Raw genomic sequence first — 18,441 nt, forward strand, 5'->3', positions numbered from 1 at the left:
CCCCGCCGGCAGCGCCCGGGTGGCCGCCCGCCCGCCCGGGGTCCCCCGGCGCCTGTGGGGGCCGTGGGCGTCGTGCCCGAGGGGGTCCCGGGGGTCCCGGGTGTGTTCCCGGCGTGTCCCCGCGCCCGGCGGCCCTGGGGCGGGAGAGGTGCGAAGGTGGGCGGGCAGGAGGCGCGGGGGGCGCCCACCGCCCCGACGTGTCCCGGTGGGACCGGCCGTCCCTGTCTCACCCGGGGCAGGTGACCGGGCACTTTCCGGCAACGGGTGATTTCCTGGTGCAATTTGGACGAGGAGAAATGGGTACAAATTGAAACAGGGAACATTTAGGTTAGGTGTTCGTAAGAAATTCTTTACTGTGAGGGTAGTGAGACACTGGCACAGGTTGCCCAGGGAGGTTGTGGATGCCGCAGCCCTGGAAGTGTTCATAGACAGGTTGCATAAGGCCTTGAGCAGCCTGATGAAGTGGGAGGTGCCCCAGCCCATGGCAGAGGGGGTTGAGGCTAGATGATCTTTAGGGTCCCTTCCAACTTATGATTCTGTGTTTGCATTTTTTAAAAGAAAGGGAAATGCTCAATGAAGTCACATCCTGGTGTTGCCCAAGTTGGTTACTGGAGGATTTCAGACCTGCTACTGGTCTTGTCTGTCCCAGTCACTGCGTGCACGGGCATGAAAAGAGGGGGGAAATGGCAGTTTTGCTGTAAATCTTTCAGGAATGTTGAGAGTTGGGGCACATTTGTCAGGACAGGCTATTGGAAGACACTGGGAATTTTGGGGTCCCGGACTCTGCTCTGAGGTCTCCCTGCTGTCCTTCCTGTGTGATGGAAGGCAAACTCAAAACCTGAGCCAAGTCTCTGGTCAAAAGTCATGAGACGAGTGAAGTCTTCATCTTTAAAAATAGCATCTTGAAATAATACATTGTACGTTACTTGATTTAGAGCCTGTAATTTTTATCTTTGGTATGCTCAAGCTTTTCTCCAAAACCCAAAGGGAAATAACAACACTTTTTTTTTTCTCAATGAAAGCTGAGATTAACATCTAATCATCTTCCCCTTTAGAAGCTGAGGTTTTAGGAGCACCAACTTAGGTTAAACTAGGAAGTATGGACAATAGCACTTTCTTTCGAGTGGAACTTTGAAGAACTCTAACTGAGGGAGACCACAGGCTCAAGACCTGTGGAGAAGTCTGTGAAGGGACAAAATCCATGAAAGACTTGAAACCAGAGGAGGAAATGAGACCATGTGGAGGCCTGGCCAGTTGAAGCAGATACCTTGGCCCTGTTTAGAGGCCTTAGAAGGTATTTGGCTGATAACAGCCAAAGTGATCTTACACTGGAGGGAGAGGTTGGAAAGAGATTTGTTGTTGACCTCTGCCCAGGTGTGGCTGTAGGGGTAAATTCAACATTGGTCTTCTGGAGAGGTTGATTTTGTGTTCTTTAGTTCACCCACCGTTGCTGGAGAAGACAATGCTTGTGTTTTAGCCGCTTCACCACTGCTATTTATCCTCTCATCTCCACTGCTTTATCTTTTCAGCATTCCTGAGTTCTTCCTTGGTCCTCCCAGATGTCATCACTTAATCTGTAATTCAAAAGCTTGGGTAAAGATGACAGGAACACTACAGAGAGCAGCACAGACCCTGTGAAAGCACCTGAAAGTGAACTCTAAAGATCAAGACTAGGTTTCAGGAAGGTAAAGTTGCTCATCATCCTTTCCTGCCCTGTGCCACAGTGTTCGGGGCGGAATGGGGAGGTAGAAACCCCTTCCTGCTGTACCAGTTGGTGCCACTGTCCCTCCAGCTGCTGGCCCTGCCACACTGCTCTCACATTGCCTGCAGAGCCTGGCCTTCCCTAGTCAGTCACTGCTTTTGCTACCTGCATGTGCCCTGCTGTTCCCACACGCTAGTGTCTGTCTTGATGAATCTGTGTAGAGTATGTCTGTGACATAAGAAATGCAGAATCCCTTTGCTGTAGCTGGGTAATGTCATATGGGCAAGTGGCTCTGTATACCCAGCTGTGGTAGAAAAGGGTCTCACAGGGTTGCAGTTTCCCTCTCTCATTTCAATTAAATACTCTCAAGGAGTAAGAGTAGTGTTTGGGGCTGAAAAGAACCTAAAAGATAATCTTTAAGAGGTACGTACTAATTTTATTGAAAGTTCTCCCCCCCACACCTCTCACACACATATTCTCCTTCCTTCTGGGAGGAGATATCCCAGCACAAACGCGAAGAGCTGGAGGAAGAAACTCAGTATTGTTTGGATGGTACAGACCCCGGCTCCTGTGCCAGAGGGAGCTGGGATGAGACATCTGAAAGTTTCTTGGGATCCCAGGTGACAGAAAGGTGTAGAAGGGGAATGATTCAGAATCCCACATGTGAAGAGCATGCCTCAGCCAGATCTTAGCCCATGTGTGTAAAGTTCCTGGAGCAGTTTCTCCTGCTGTCCTCCTTTGTCACCTATGGCTTTCCTAGTCATAGGGAAGAGCTTTTCCTTCTCCTGGGCTTTTCCTAGTCAGCAGGAGAGAATCTTGAGAGATAGGTCTCTGGCTAGCAGACTTTCCTCCTTGTGCTGCAGTAAGGAAATAGAGACTCAGGAAAGGGGTAATGGCACCCTGCTTTGTCAGTCTTCCATCAGCTAAGCCCTGATTTGGATCCTGATTCTATTCCACACCCGTAAGAGAGAAGGCAGATTTAATAATCCAAATAAGTGTGCAGCTTTTTGAGCAATTAGACAAATGAACTGGTAAATACACTTGTGACAGATGACTCTATTATAATAACATAAGTATGCATTCATCATATTCAAGCATCTTCAGAGTTTCCCAAAAGTAGAGAATAAATGCAACAATTCAGCTGTAACAGGTGACAAACTTAAAAACACTCAGAAGAGGAATTTTAAAGACAAATTTTGGCAAACTTACATACAGTTGTTGTAATATCAGCAAAGTTACTGAAGTAGAGGCATAATACATAACTATTCAGAATGTGTACAATTCTGACATTATTGTAATTCAAACCACTTCCTATTATAGACAGCCACATCTTTAATTGAAAAATGTTGCAGAAACACTTCTTAGTTATTTTGGCAGTTTAGAAAACTGAAGAGACCCATCACTCCCTATCAAAAACAACCAGTGAAGTGACCAATGTAGAATATGTTGAACAAGTGATATCTTTAAGTGTAAGAAAAGTGTCTTGGAACATTCTAGACTAAATACAAATGCTTGAACAGCAAGAAACGCTTCCATTTTCCAGGCTTGGAATGTTAAAAAAGAAAAAAAACCCTTCAATTTATCATTTATGGCCTGACTATAACTAATAAAACTTTGGCTAATTTCTCTCTCTCTTTTGTTTTTCTTCTCCATTTTGCCTTAGAGGAGGATGGGTCAGAAAGTCCAGATTCTGAATAATAAGAAGGAACTCTCATTAAGGGCTTGGGTTATTTGATAATAATCTTGTGAGGTTGCTTCAGCAGAGCTGAAATATTACAAAATATTAGAGAAACTCCTGGAGAGATGGTTTAGCAGTCAAAGCTCCATGATGAAGGTAATTAATCATTTGATTCCCTCCTATCAGGTGTGGATGTGTGTATACTTTTCCTTTTCCTATGCTTCTGCACCAAATTTGAGGTTACTGGAAGCAAACCAACTAACAACAAAGAACAAAGGAAGAAAGAATAATTTAGAACAATGGCATTTTCCGCAGTACCAGCTAAATAAATATTTGAACAAGCACCTGGATATGCTTGGAACTACCAAAAGATGAGATATGGATGAAAGACAACCACCTTCCTTAAACAGCATTTCTAGAAAGCATTCAACAGATAATAAGCAAATTATACTGGTCTGAGATTCCATCACTTCATGCAGAGGATGGTCGATACTTAAGTAGAGGAGTAGAATATGGAAAGCCAAAACTTGGCTGGAGTTGCAACTGAGAGCCAACATGAAGGGCAACAAAAAGACCATTCACAGGTGAATCAGCAGCAAAAGGAAGAGAAGGGAAAATGTGGGCCTGCTGCAGAATTGGGTCATTGAACTGCCCATAAAGGTCAAGGAAAAGGCTGAAGGACTCCTTCACCTTGGGTTTTACTGGGCTTGGGCTTTCCACATCTCCCAAGCTTCTGTGGCTTGTTCAGGGTTTAGGGTGGGAAGGAGACTACTCACAGAAAGTCCACTCTATCAAGCTGGGCATATACAAGTCCACTGGACCAGATGGCCTGGATATGAGTGTTGAGGGAGCTGGCCAGTGTTACTGTGTGCTCACCCCCTGTGTCATTTGAAAGGCCGTGGTGTTTGGAAGACTGTAGATGAATGAAGAAAAGGAAAATGTTACACGTTTAAGTTCAGTTGTGTCTGGCTCTATATCACTGATTTTGGGCTTGGCGATCAAGGGGAGAGTGGAGTATGCCATTTAAGTTTGTCTTTATTAAGGCTTTTGGTAGACTTCCTCAATAACTTTATAAGTGGCAAGATGTGGATGGGGTGGGCAGACTATGTGTGTGAAAAAACTGGCTGTACCACCAGGCTTGAAGGGCATTGTCTCATTGGTTTGAAGTCTGACTGATGCCCAGCTGGGAGGGATTAGGGATCAATACTGGAGCAAATCCTGTTTGATATATTCACCACTCAGTGGGTGGGACAGAACGCACCCTCAGCAAGTTTTCAGCTCATCTCCATGGCAAGCTGGGGGGATCAGTTGATATGCTGGAGGCCACACATGCCATTCAGAGTAGCCTTGGCAAGCTGTGGGAGTGGGCCAGTGAGAGCCTTGTGTTGGTCAACAGAGCCAAGTCCAAAGTCCTGAATGTGGGACAGACTATCCTTATAGAACGTTACAGGCTGAGAACCAACTGCCTTGGGAGTAGCCCAGCAGAAAGGGGCCTGGCCATCACACCTAGAGGGCTGCATTATGGATATATCCAGCAGATATGTGTCCTCTGTGCAGCACTGTGAGGCCACATTGGATACCCACTGTCCAGCTTGGGCTCCTCCAGCAGCAGCCAGGTCAGTGGAGGCTGGTGAGGTGGTTGGGGCTGGAGCACGTCCTGTGTGAGGAAGTGGGTTTGGCTACACCAGGATCTAATTACAGTGTTCACCTTCCCAGGGGGAATTATAGGGAAGACGGCACAAGGCTTCTCTCTGAGATGAGCACCAACAGAACAACAGACAAAAGAGAGAAGTTGCACCCAAAGATATTTCAATTGTGTATAAGAAAACAAAAGTTCAAAGTAAGAGTGGTCAAGTAGTGGAACACTTTCCCAGAATGGCTGTGGACTTTCCATCCATGAAGATAAAACTAGGCTGGATAAGGTTTTAAGCAACCTAGTTTAGCTTTGAAGATAGCCCTGTTTGGAGCAGAAGGTAAATCAACTTTAATTTTGCTGTGATTATAAACACAATTCCTGGAAGAATCCTTGAGGTATGGGGGGAACTGTATTGTCATGTCTCGGGGGTTACTGATACTACGTCCCAAAGCGTCAGTAGCGTCATCGTGTTGCCTTGTAGATGAGCTCACATGGCAAGGATAAGGGCAGTAGTGCTATTGTTGCAACCTAATTAAATATTAGGTAATCACACTGTGTCTTCTGTCCACCAAATTCATGTACATACACTAATGTCGACCTTTGCACTCTCCTGGGCAATCACAGCATGGTGTGGTCACAGAGATAAATGTCCAAAAGTGCTGAGAATCCCATGTGGTACAGAACGTCCTGTTTAATACATGTTATTATGTAGACAATGCAATTTCTCATAGAAGAGAATACCTGGCATGGTTTTGCCTGTATTTCTGTTGCCATAGGTGTCTTTCTGGATGTGCAGGACACCATGTACTGGGAGAACTCAGACTTCCCTGTATGGGCAGATAAAACATGCATGTGCAAGAAGTGTGATGCCAGACTGGTACTTACTGTGCAACTTCTCTGAGCATATACAGCACGACAATATTGCATATGCTGTGAATCTGACGTGTCAGACTTGCTTTGCATGCACGCTTTATCTGTCTGCGACTATCTTGGATATCAGTTTGTAAAATCTGTCTGTCTATACTGTGATATATCAGTCATTTTTAGGTCTATTAGGAAGTTATGTGTAGGCAGGATTTGGAAAGACAGTAGGCCACCATGTCAGTGCTTCAAAGGACTTGCAGTGGACAGAATAACAGCGTGCTTGGACTTTTCTTTTTTTCCTCCACATCTTGATAGACGTAAATGTTCACTCTTTATGGAGTCCCCTTCTGACTACTGTGTGCAGCAGGAGCTGGCACGTATTCCACAGAAAAGCCTATCACTGATTTTCTTCCATGAAGCTTTCCAAACACGTTGTTTAGAGTGTCTCCTGTGGCCTGTGTTCCTTAATATTAGCATGTCGATTTCATGTCCAGGTCTCAGATGGGTTATCGGTGTTTTTAGGTGAGATTGGATTTATCCTTCTATTGTTGCAGTTATTTTACTTCTCCTACTTGAGGGCCCCTCCCCTGCTTTTTACTTCTTGCTGGCTCTGAAGGCAATTGTTATTTCAGGCTTGTTAATTGTGTCTGCCAACTTCCACACAGCTCCTAGAGCCTAACCCTGAGTGGAGTAACACAGCACCTTCTGTTGCTTATCCTTTGAATTAGGACCTGTCTCCCCCAGAATATGTACATTAGTCCTTTCTCGATATGACTTCTGTTTTCTCTGGAATGTTATATTGCAATGAGCTCTCACACCTGGAACTAAACATTCAAGACCAGGCATGTAGACTGTAGTATCTCATATCCACTCTAGAATGGGCAGAGAGGGGAAATTATTACATAATCACCAGATTACATCTTAACATTAAGTTTGTGAATAGCTCCTTGGAGCCCTGGGATTACTTAGTCATTTTTTTCCCCCTTCTTAATCAGGAATATATGGTTTTCCATGTCCATGTTTAAAAAAGCAAGTGAAGCTCCTTATTTGCTTTGGGCAAGAGATTGAAGGTTAGTATCACGAGAATGTCACTGCACTACTATTTCAGTGCCCCTTATTTTAAGGGAAATCACTAGGGTTTTTTTTGCAACTGTACCTTTGCTTAAAATACAACATTATGTACCAGCCTCTCCATCTTTGTTGGTGCATAGCATTAACATCAGAAATAAAGACCCACAAAATTAGAGAAAAGATTCCTAGTAAAAAGTCTTCACCCCTTCATCTAATTTGTAACTGTTTGTTGGTACATCAGCTCTGGCACTTGCTCTCAGGCTTAAGACCTCTTACAGTTTCAAATAGCTACTGTAATAAAGAACGTAAGACACCACTAATAATCCAGCCCAAAAATACTTTTTCTGCATGCTGGAAAGAGGGTTTTGTTCCAGAACTAGACTGGCCTGAGATGCAGGAGTGGGAAACAGAGTCATGACAGCATTGCACCGTACTGAAGGCTGATCACTCAAGCTTTCAGAAGGACACAAGTTTCTTCTGAGGCTAACAGCAGGCAGTAAGATGTTAAACTCATGTGATCCAATGACCTTTATACATTATGATTTCCAGAAGAGTTTCTTCAGATCCCTTGCCAAAGGCTCCTGGTACCATAGAGTTTCTCTTTTTTTTTTTTTTTTGTCTTTGACTAATATATTTGGGCCTTTGGTACTAAACCAACCTGATTTCTCAAATTGAAAGCATAACATTCACCAAATTTTCTGTAATACTTGGGGGGGGTTGATTTTGGCTTTTTTTTTTTCTAAGAGGTTACAATCTGCAAAATATAGGCAGAGATAAGTTTTACTGAGACGTTTGGAGCAACTAATATACCTTATTTGAATCTTTGCCTCACAAATAATGTAGTAATTTCGAATACATGCAGATTCAACCTTTATGCTTTTGTGCCTTCTCTCTTAAAAAGAGTGCCAAGAGAGTTTCTGAAGCATGATGTGGTAGGTAGGCTTTACTGACATTCATTTGGCTGCATTAGTCATCACCATAGTTTGACTAATGGGAAGGACACCCTAGATATTGTCATTCCTATTTTTATCTATCAGGGCAAGATGATAAAATAGATACAATTACATCTGTAGAATTTTTTAGGCAGTTCCTAGTTTCCTATAAATACTAACACCTTCTTTGTAAGCAATTTCTATTTAATAGCACTTCTTGGGAATGCCACATGTGAGAGAGGAGCATGTCCTGCTGGATACTGTCAGAGCTGGGAGGCATGGTGGGAAGTAGTTCCAGCTGGAAGGAGGAAAGGGGGGTTTTGTAAAATTAGGATCAAAGGCTTGATCTTTTAAATATTTCAGTGCACATGTAGACATACTTCTGTGGGTAGTACTGTTTACTGCATTGTCACAGTTGGAACCAGTTTTACGAATTATAACAAATCTGTCACCTCAAAGTAACTAATTATATTGCACACCATGGCCGCTTCAAAACCTCACAATGCTTCCTGAAATGAGCTCGAGTTTTCTGTCCTAAAAAACAAAGACTCCTCTCCCTGAAGCTAAAAGAATCCCCATGTGTTGTTAGGAGCCCCCTGCCAAAGATGTGCAGTGCCAAAGACACAGCTGAACAGAACTAATTTCATTTTGCCAGGAGCATTGACACAAATGCAAAGTAGGTAGCTTGATAAATCTGCTTTGCTGTTGTTGTTGTAACAACGGTATTAGCAGGAAAACCTTGACAGAACTTTGTTTTTAAAAGACATAGTTCATGATATTAATCTAGCCTGACTTTATACATCTCTAACTTAAGCATTTGGCCCAAGCTATTTTTCTAGGCTTCCTCTAGAGAGGTGGAAGTACCCACAAAGGTGCCACAAAGTCCCAGATACTTATCGTAGAATGGGATGTATCACTTTCTGGTGTCTTGCAGTGACACTGGGGGAGCTTAGCCCACCTACATTACAGTACATCACTAACTCGGAGGTGAATTGAGGTAAAAGAGGTAACTTCTGCCCTAAATTCTACCAATGTAATTGTAGATTTGAAAATGCAAACTGACATATTGGGTGAAAGATGCCAATGTGCCACTGACAGCCACAGTGAGTTACGGCAGTGGAACACCTACTCCCGTGTTACTGGGAGGCCAACCCATGGCTCATGAGTTGCTTGCAGCTCAGAAGCCAAGCTGAAGCTATACTTTCACATCCCTTCTTGGTGATCTGTCATCATGAGCTTCAAGGTCATGATGGTTCCTAATACTCAGCTGTGGGAGGAAACTATCCAGGAAAGGATGCTGAGGGCAATATTGACAGATGACCTGAAGAGCAGCAGGTCTCTAAGGACATTGCCAGGAAGGACCCTAGGATGTCCTTCAGGGATCTCTGAGGGTCTAGACCTACTACCTCTTATCCCAAAGCTCCTCCCAGGGCTCACTGTCCTCTTGATTCTTCAGGGTTTGTGCCTTGTGACTCTTGGGCTTAGCTAGTGTCTAACATATGCAGTTCATTAAATAGCAAAGGGTAGTCACTGCTGCTCAATTAGTTTTGTTGCTTTAGAAATATGCAGACTGTTAAAATTATTATAGAAATGTTATGATACATGCACAGGAACAAAAAGCAAGATGAAAGTTTAATAACCTTTACTGATTAAATGCAGTAAGCATTCTGAATATACAAAGCTGCCAGCAGTTTCTCATTATTCTCACAATCTCTTTTCCTTTTTCTCTTTTCAACAAAACTCTGAAATATGCCTTTTGTTCACTAAACTCATTCATTTTTCATATTAATTTTTATATTTTGTAAGGTCACTTACCCCATAACAGATACTTGCATGCCTCCTTCAGCAATATTTTGATAGCATTATTTCAATGCTGAGAAGAGACTTAGGAGTATCTACTGCATTGTTATAAAAGGTTGACCATATAGATACCTTAAAATATCTGGTATCAACATATTATGACTTCACTGAAATCTTAGGAGATTACATCAGATAACATCCTTAATTTGTCTTCTACTCAGAGCTAATATATTACTATGTATCCTACTTTTATAATTTATTAAATATTACTATTTTTATCAATGTTGTTAGCAAAATATTAATAGTGTTAATATATGACAAATATGTGAAAAATAAGACTGTGCTACTTTACATATGTTCTGAAGTTTTTCATAGGAATAACAATTTTAGCTATGCCATTCGACACCTTTAGCAGTTTTTATCATTTCACCTGTATAACATGTATACCTATAAACAATAATTTAAATAGTAAATAATGTATATAACAAACCCTATGGATAGTTGATCTGATTTTTTTCAGCTACAGGTAATCTGAATACAGTAAGTTTAGGCAGATTCAGATTGTCAACAACTGCTTCCATGACCTCACTTTTGAAACAAGTCTTTGTGAATAATATTGCATAGTTATTGCACTGTCGGGCATTTTTGGAACATAATTAAAATATTGAATTTTTTTTAGTGAAACCCTCTAGAATGCTCAACCTGCTGAATTTTACATTGTGCCTTTGTAATCCTCACAGAACAGCACTAGCTATGTTTCAAAAGGGAGCATTTTCAGAGGCAAGGCAATATAAAGCCTCAGAGATGGGGAATTTTTGCTGCTTGGATAAACATAATCAAAAGTAGAGGTAGAAATCATGTCTTCAGTGATATTCAACCTGTGCTGATTTATGCTTTTGTTTTCTTGATCAGTGGACGTATATTAGTCTTCTCATTTCTAAAGATGTTTTCATTAAGGAGTTTCAAGTTTAACTGTCATTTTTGTTTGTCATTACATTGGATTTCTCTTTGTACAGATCAGGCTGCAAATTTTTCTTTCATTTTTTTAAAAGGTTTTCATAGGGAGGAAAGAGGATCGTATTGTTCTGAGTGACACTGGCATGCAAATAAATAACACTGAAACTTGGAAGAGTGTTAATTAAAAATTATTATAACCTGACTGACCTGACTTGGCATCATGGTATCTTGCCAAACTGGCTCTTTATTCTTACGCGTGTCTGATTCGTGTTTGTGGCGGGAAGCTAATGAGTTCATGGAATTGTTTGGCTTAATCCTGCTTTCTTTGCACTGCAGAAGTTTTATGTGAGGAAGAATAAGGAATATCAGAATGAGGTTCACTGGGTATGACTCATGGTGATTAACCTGAATAATATTTGGTATAGATTTCTATTTTAATAAGTTCAGGTAGATGACAGATGGGGCCTGTTGTTTGTTTACTCAAATGAGATATACATTTGTTTAAGGCTGGCTTACACCTGTGTAAATCTACTGGCTTCAGTGCAGTCTTTTTGTAAGTCTTGCTGGTGTGGGGTCACAGCAGGGTCCACTGAAACAAATTAGGATGTATTGAGTGATGTAATTAATCAGCAACAACATAACACCTGACTTGTTGTAAGTTCTGATCACATTGCCATCCTTTTAGCTCTGCAGAAGAAAAGCAATTTGGGTGGCTGTGAACAAGAAGGACCGGAATCTGACTTAGAGCGGTCCCTCAGTTAGAAGAGAAGCAGATCTTATCTTTATATTCATATGTGCTACATAGACATCAAAAGGCTGTTTCTTAAATTCTTTGAAGCAAGATGGTTCGAATGTTTGGCCTATTCCTCATTCCAGTTCCCCCAGGGACGCTGGACTGTGGGCTGGGGCTATAGAAGACGCAGGTCTCCCACCTTAGCCCGCCTTCCCAGCTGGTTCCTGTGCTCATTAGCTGGGGTGGAGTGCCCTGGTGACACACCTATACAGCATCTTGTTTTGGAGCTAGTTGGTAGGAGTGCTGCGCTGAGCTGTGCAGCTGTATCCTACATTTAACTATAGGTTTATATGAGTAATAAGTCAGGTAGTTAAACCAAAGTTATTCACAATATGTAGCACAGGTGACGCAATTACCAAACACACACTGTGGGCCCCTGCTCTGTGGCCACTACTGTATCCAGAGTTGTTGGTGTGGTTTGACACGTGGGGTTGTGAACAGCACAGGAGCATTCCCAGTAGGATGTATCATACTGTCCTTTTTTTACATCTCCTGTTTTTCATAATTTTTTGTAATATTTCAGGAAGAATTCCTGGAGGTTATTTTTTCTGTTTCCTTAGGAAGGTATGGGTTAGTAGCTGCAGTCTGACATTACATTACATTGCATTATTTACAGTGTATACACACTATATCTTTAACATCCATGTACCAGTAGTCCCAATAGGCCCAGGAACAGTGAACCCTACTTTTGTAGATATTTAATTTGAGCATAAAATGAATGTCTGTTCATGTCCCAGTAAGCTTGCAGTTTAGAAAGAGGAGACAAAATGGAAAGGTATTATAAACAGAACAGTTTGAATAGGGGGGATTCCACTGTATGTTTTTTCTTAACGTTGGCATCAGTCTTTCAAACTCTTGGAAGGGAAGTTATTGAGAAGCGATGGGAAGGGGAAGACAAATAGTGGCACAGTAGTGAGAAGGGAAATTTGACTCAGAGAAGCTTTTGGTAACTGACTTCATAGAAATAATACAATAGCAAGTGGAGAAAAAAATCCACAGTCAGATCACATGAGGAGTCAGTCCAAAATTTCCAAATAGGTTTGCTGATGTTTGTTGGCAGCTTTTAACTTCAGCTGGAAGAAAAGAGCCTCTTTTCTCCACAAACCAGAATTAATCTGTAACGCTTTTCTCCTCCAACTCAAGTGACTTGTGTTAAGGGAGCAGCTTTCAGACAAGGACCTTGGACCAAGTCCTGTTTGGGTACAGTGGAAGATTTCCAGCTGCATTTTAAAGCACTATTCACCCCTTGTGTCTGAACTGTTAATTTGCAGTGGGGTCACTCCCAAGTTACACTACTGCTAGGGCTTTAATGGTCTAAATAACTGCACCTGCTATGTTAATGAAAGTGTGCATAAAAGCTCAAGTAATTTAGAAAATTGGGTATTGTGTTGGGGTGGGGAGAAGGAGAGAAAGGTATAAGGGGCAAGAACTTGGTCAAAAGAAATAAAGATTTCAGATCACTTGCTGTATTATTGCCACAGTGTTATCAATGCTGCTAATGCTTTCAGTACTTTACCAACTGTATTTAGCTTTGTAGTTGAATGTGTTGCAGAGTGGGAGGGTTTTTTGAGTAAGAAAAGAGGGAATTAGAATAATGTTTACTTAAAAACAACCCTTCCTATTATTTTGCTGGCATTTTTTTGAGACTGTGAGGTTTGTTTAAGACCAGTCCCTAGCAAAAAATAGGCCATTGGGTGTCCTTGAATCATAAAATCACAGGGAAACAGGACTAGAAGGGACTTTGAGCAATCCATTCCTTGCTCCAGTCTGCAAACATGTATACCAATGTGATTCCAGATAAATGTTTGTCTAACCTGTTTTTGAAATCCTTTGCAGCCTCCTCCAGCAATCTATCCAAGTCCTTATTATGTCTACTGTAAAAAAAGCCATTTCTAATATCTAATCTAAAACTCCCACCTGCAGTTTACACCCATTACTTCTTATCATGCCATGCTGGGCATGAAGAACAGCTTAATTCTCTTCTTCTCTGAATCCATCTTTTATGTATTAGATAATGCTTGCATTCTCCTGTGTGTGCCTTTTTGTGTACATCTGGACTTGGATGAAAATAGGTTAAAGGAAAAAATGAGAAAAAACTACATTTCTGCCTGAGACAGTCATTTTAGCTGATCAGGCAGCAAATGGCTGAAATGGAGGAGTTGGAAAATGCTGGGCAGGGCAGGGTGATTTGCTTAAGGCAATCTGAGGCCCTAAACATAGTGCATGAGAGAGAGGCTGGTGCCTGCCATGTGTTACACATCTCTTATGACAGTGCCTGTTTGGCATTTGTGTCTCACCTGCCCATGTCTCAGCCTGTATCTCTCACCCGTCACCTGAACTGTGGCCAGGAACTGTAGGTGCTTCTGTCAAGCCTGATTTTCAGGGATTAAGTTGGTTCTCTGTTTCCATTTTTAATTGTCTCCATTTCAGAAGTTAGAGATGGGTAAGAAAAAGTAGGGACTGAGAGACGTGGCAGCCCGTAACTGACCCACCGTCCTTAATTCAGTCCTCAAATGTCAAACTCCAGATATAGGAAATACCTTCTTTCTTCCCTCTTCACATCTTACAGGTCCTGGCAAAGGTCCCCAAAACTCTGTTTTCCAGAATTATCCCAAACATGAGTCCCTGGCTACTCTTAGCATCTGCTCCAGACCAGTATCCCTTAGCATGCATACTACAGAGGCTTCCCAAGCATCCTGCAGACATTCCGAGGCTCTTAGGAGCACCAACCTGCTTTCATGGCACCCTTTGACTATCTACTGTGTCCTCTCCCAAATGTCCACAGCCATGCCAGCCTCATGGTATTTGTTCAGACTGTTTGGCATCTAAAAACTGGAGCTTTGTGGTTATATAGATTACATATATGGTAGTCTGTATAATTGCAGGTAGTTTACTTGGTGCTGCCTATGCTTTGGATGCATGGAGCAGCTCTCCAGTATTCCAGGTGTAAGGCATACATGTGGGTGGGTGAAACCAGCCAACCAGATACACTCCTCATCTCATGGGGTCGTTTGTGGGGTGAACACTGGTTCGTGCCTTTGGAGCTGACATCTGAACAAAGACACGAAGCATTTCAACGATTTAAAGCTGTTGTCTGCAAACCTGGATAGTCACTGATTATACTGGAGTCACATTTTCTCTTCTGTGATGAAGACCACAAACTTACTTTTAAATTTAAAACTATGAAAACTCATGTTCTTCTGCTAGTTGTGTAATTCTGAGAGCTGGGACCTGCCAAAATGTTTAGACTTTCTCTGAGTGAATGGGTATTTTGCAAAGGGGAGAGGAAATAATTGTTTGTCACGTCACTTAATTTTTGAAAGAGAAAGCCTATGGAAATTATTCCTCAAGTCCCTGGAGTCTAGAATTGCCTTATTCCACTCTAGCAGTGAACATACTTCACAAATGTGCGGTATGACAGAATCTTACCTGTAGGCTAAATTTGAAAGACAAATCTCCATTTTGCTAGTTTCTAAAAGAACAGTTTGTATTAACTCTGACTGAATTTTATTTTTGTTAAGGAAACCATTTCCTGGTCTTGGAATGGGAGTGACTATTAATATTATGGGTATTGGAATTGGTATTATCTCTGATTATACGTGTCTGTTTTAAAATGAACCTGGAGAAGTCCCCCAAGTGTTTTCTGTTGGTAACTGTGACACCCAGTGGTTATTTAAAGAATTATATAAATGTAGTACAGACAACTGCAGTGAACCTAAAGGCTACACAAAATGCTGAGGTTTACATAATAAGTGTGGGCTTTTAAAAATAGTATTCTTTTCCATGGTAAGCTATTTTAGGAGTTGTAAGGCTTTCATCCATTTAGTTTATGTTTTGCCATATTTAAAACCCACACGTACATATACATCTTTGTATTTACTTGTACAAAGCTTTTTCATACGTTGTGAGACTGAGGTTGCAATTCTGGTGAAACACTGACAAAAAGTAGCTTCATTGCCATGAAGTATGAAATGGCTTTTAATTCTTGTTGGCAAGAAGCTGGCTCAGAAGAAGTATGGGAGATAAAAGAACCTTGTTTCCTCTCCTTTGTTTGCCACTGGCTCATTGTGTGGCTTAGAACAAATTGCTTGTGTGCATGGCTGATAAGTACTTCAGTATGTTCATAAAGGTGCAAAGTGTAATTAGTATTAATCTAGGTGGCATTCACCTCCAACCATTTATGCCATAGTCAAGAATGATTAAATTATATGCTGTGTATAATGCATCATACTTATTTTGCAAAGCATAATATTACTTTATGAGCTGTGTTTTATTACAGAGCTCTGAATACATATACCTGGTAAATGAGAAATTAAATTGTATTCTTTAGAGATCACTGACCATAAAATATTTACTCCTGGGGGCATGTTTTGAATAAAGGAATAGCATCAAAATTCAGAATATCTAATTGCAGTGGACTAAGCAGCATGTGCCCATTATATATATATATTAATCTATCTACTGTTTGGAAATGTCTCAGGGAACTACTCAGGTAAGAAGAGTTACCCAGCAAAAGGAGCAATGTCAGAGGGCATCCTCTTATAAACCTGCAGATTAGACAGAGCTGCAAAGTCAGTTACTGCCTAAGGCCCTTTTCTTGGCTGCATTAGCTGCAGCTATACTGTGTGCCTCAGGAGTGCACTTCAGCTCCCTGAGTGTGTGCACCCTGTCAACATCCAGGATTGGGATGACATCTGTATTCCCACCATTGATTCATCTCTATCCAGTTTTCATGCAGAGAAACTGTGGTTAGAAAAGGGAGCAATGAAACATGCTGGTGAGTCCACTTGTATCAGGGTGAGGAGAGAACCAAGACAGACAGACTGACAGACATACACACACACAAGCTGAAAGGCTGTGTTACAGCATCATTTTGTAAGAACATCAATATCAATTTTTTCACACTTTTTTTAATAGTTTCACATTTAAGAGTATCACATGAAATATTTCTCATTAAGTCCTTAAATGCTGAATTCCAGGTAAAAATACCTTTCAAAACTGCCCACGTTGGAACTAAATTTGTTTATCATGAAAAATACAGAGGTTTTATATGTCATTATTTGCAATTCCGTAACATTTACTAGTCCTGGTTTCGTACCCTGCTGCTCCAATCTTTACAAGGACACAAAAATATAGAAACAGGTAGAAAAGTGTGCCCAAAGAAAATTAAATAATGCTTGATAAAGTGCACTGTTTGCTGTGTTGCTAACAGATTGTCACCCGGTGTTGTTAACTGCAGGATGAAGAGTGTTTTTGTCTTCCAGCTTCTGATAAGAGCAAGTGTATGTGATACAAGGTTGTTCTAACATAAGAATATATACTGGTGCTTACTGATATACTAACATGTGTATACACTTGGCACAATTCTAGTCTAGTCTCCGGAAGGAGCTCATGAACAGATCTTTCACTCTTTAAACTAACCCTGAAATATGGGTATTTGCTGCAGAAATTTGGTTTTGCTTAGTGTCTCTCCACTGTTTATTCTGAGTTTGAATGACTTGGATTCTGGCTCTAGGTCATTGATGCTTGCTCTTGTTTTGTGTTGGTTTTTATATTACATGTAGCTCATTTCAATCCTTCCACTAGCTTGTTTGTTTGATTTGGTTTTTAGCCTTAAAAAGCTGGATTTTATTCCTCGAAGACTGGACAAGTCACGTTAGAAACCAGTTTGTCTTCTGCTTTGTTTATAGCATATTTTGCTAGCCAGCATAAACAAAGCCTTGGGCAATTTGCCATCCTATTCTAGACAGGATGTCTAACAAGTGGAGTAAGTGCAAGGTCTTTTGTTTACATTGTGAACTGAGTTTGGAGTTTTTTGCTTCCCAATTCAGTATTCTTTATTCTAAGAGTATTTTCTTATCCTCTGAGGAGAAAGTTGCAACTCACAATATGCAAATCTACATTTTTAGGTAAAAGATAATCCAGATATGTACTAGATTAAATGTGTTCCAATACTTGAATCATAGGAAAAAGAGTATGCTGAGAGAAGAAAGAAGTCTGACTTGTATGTTGGTATTCACCTTAGTTTATGTGTTGGGAAGAGCATACTTGAAAGACCTGAGTAGTGATGTTTTTTATCCTTTCTTACACACTGGGGCCTGGCATGCCCTGGAAGAGAATCTCCTAGCAATTGTTATTAATTGCTATGATGTAGCACTCCAGTGGCTCATGAAGTGTCTCTGGTGTCTTACTGAAACCAAATGTTTCAGATACAGACATAAATATCATAAAATACAGTTTTCTTAACAAAGCTACACCCCTACTGATTAGCCAGTGCCCTGAGGTCTAGCGATAATAAGACCTTCTGACTTAAACCTCCATGCTCATCCCTCTGCACACTCCCTTCTGTGACAAACCAGCTCTTCCAGCACTCAATTTTTTTCAATAGTTAAAAATTAGCTCCTTGTTCTCAAGAGCATCAAGGTCTGGCTGCCTGCAAGTGGTGGCTGCTACATATGCACATAAATATATTGATTTCAGGGAGAAAAACAAGAAAAGGGAAAAGAAGAGAGCTTAGGGGTGGAAAAAGAGCAAGAAAGTGGCTGCAGGAGCTTGGTAGCAGAGTGAGCCACAGTGCTCTGTCAGGAGATCAAAACAAGTGGATCCACCCTCATAATCTTCTTCTTGCACAACCCCTGACATGGCTATGTGTGGCTGTGTTTCACCCTGAAAAGAGGTGAATAGAGGACAGACTGCTGACTTACACAACGTTTAGAGGAGATAGAAGTGAATTTTTAGACAGCTCCTGCAGCCAGTTCACTGAGTAAAATAACAAGTATAAAGGATGTAGTAAGCAAGTTGATTTTGCATCAGGGTGCAACTAATTTAATAGTTATCAGGCCAGACTCCTGCCTTCTGGTGTTTTGAATGCTGAGATATAAAAATAAAATGTGTGAAATACAAAACAGGATTTCTAGATGGTGGGAGTGAGCAAGATTTTATTAAGGATATTTGTTTAAATACTGCTACAGAAGATGTAATACAGATCATACCATCTCACTAAGTCAC

At 41.2% G+C, this 18,441-nt stretch overlaps 1 long non-coding RNA gene across 3 annotated transcripts; it reads left to right on the top strand.

The window, feature by feature from the left end:
- Window positions 1-103: 103 nt before the first annotated feature.
- LOC113966776 lies at window positions 104-17,485 on the top strand. 3 transcript variants are annotated; one of them, XR_003533950.1, is made up of 6 exons: window positions 104-264; window positions 1,056-1,294; window positions 1,530-1,685; window positions 3,366-3,536; window positions 5,097-5,353; window positions 17,343-17,485. It is a non-coding gene; the product is annotated as an uncharacterized LOC113966776 (long non-coding RNA). The 3 variants fall into 3 exon arrangements; XR_003533949.1 differs by lacking the exon at window positions 104-264 and having other exon boundaries at window positions 308-1,294; XR_003533951.1 differs by lacking the exons at window positions 104-264; window positions 5,097-5,353 and having other exon boundaries at window positions 308-1,294.
- The last annotated feature ends 956 nt before the right edge of the window (window positions 17,486-18,441 follow it).

This window comes from Neopelma chrysocephalum, unplaced genomic scaffold, assembly GCF_003984885.1.
Source record: "Neopelma chrysocephalum unplaced genomic scaffold, ASM398488v2 Primary Assembly neopelma1_61b, whole genome shotgun sequence".
Classification (NCBI taxonomy): Eukaryota; Metazoa; Chordata; class Aves; order Passeriformes; family Pipridae; genus Neopelma; species Neopelma chrysocephalum.